Raw genomic sequence first — 1,074 nt, 5'->3', positions numbered from 1 at the left:
TAGGAAGTCATCACTTCTCTCTTTTTTCCCCCTTTACAGCCTCTGCCAGGCTGTAGTCATAGAATATGTTTCATGCAACAAAATCCTCATTTTTAAAAAAATTACTAAAACATAATTTGTTACTAATGACTCTTGAGATGTTTTTCATGGTGTCGCTGATCAAATGACACTGACTCAGATGCTCCCATCTTCCAATCCTTTCCCTTTGTTCTCTTAAATCTGATTTCTATATTCTCAAAATCCTTCCCTTTGTACCCCCGTACACTGGGCTGAGCCATTTGTAGTGTGAGCCTCGTTATCTCTTGCAGGGGTGGGTGAAGAGGGGGAGTGGTGGTAGAAAGGGCAAACTCCTGCTCGAAGGCCCTGTTCAGTTCCCAGCAAAGTACTCTGGAGGCTGGAATGCCAAGTATGTTCCTTCTCCCTGCTTCCTGACCCTCTGCTGCATGTCACTTCTGCAGGCTGGAGTGCGTCTGGAAAGCAGAAATATTTACGGTTTTGTTTCTTTGAATATGCTGTATCCCAACAGAAGGAACAGTTCTGTTGTTTGTGGTATCCTTAAGACATTTTGTGATGCAGCAGCCTGCAGGGACCCACTTTAGAGATGCCAGGCTCAGATACTGCTCTGCAGTAAACTAAACTGTTCGTTCTCAAGTGATCTAATAATCCATTTTGGTTTTCTGTATTTGTGTTGCTGTGATCAAAAAGTCTTCTTAAGTGGATTGATTATGTGAAAGCTCAGGATTTTTTGTTTTAATCTCACTCATGAAATTTATATAGATATATTATACAAGTCTAACACAGAATGAGTTCCTGATACAGACCTCTGGTGTGCTGGCTTAAATAGATAATTACTAGTGGAATACAGGAAAGAGGTTGTCTGATGTTTAAGACGGCAAGAGAATGGCAGATGAATTGAAAGAAACAATGCTTGAGCAGGGGTCTATGCATCCTGCTTTAGCTCTTCTACAATGTAAAGGCAACTCCCAAAAGGAAGGTGACTCATTGAGTATCAGTGTTGCCAGTGTTCTCTCCAGTTGTCTCTCTGCCTTCCCCTTCACAGTGGCATTGGGTGCC

This window comes from Nestor notabilis, unplaced genomic scaffold (genome assembly GCF_000696875.1).
Source record: "Nestor notabilis isolate BGI_N333 unplaced genomic scaffold, ASM69687v1 scaffold9993, whole genome shotgun sequence".
In the NCBI taxonomy this organism is placed as follows: domain Eukaryota; kingdom Metazoa; phylum Chordata; class Aves; order Psittaciformes; family Psittacidae; genus Nestor; species Nestor notabilis.
This window is presented reverse-complemented; position numbering follows the sequence as displayed.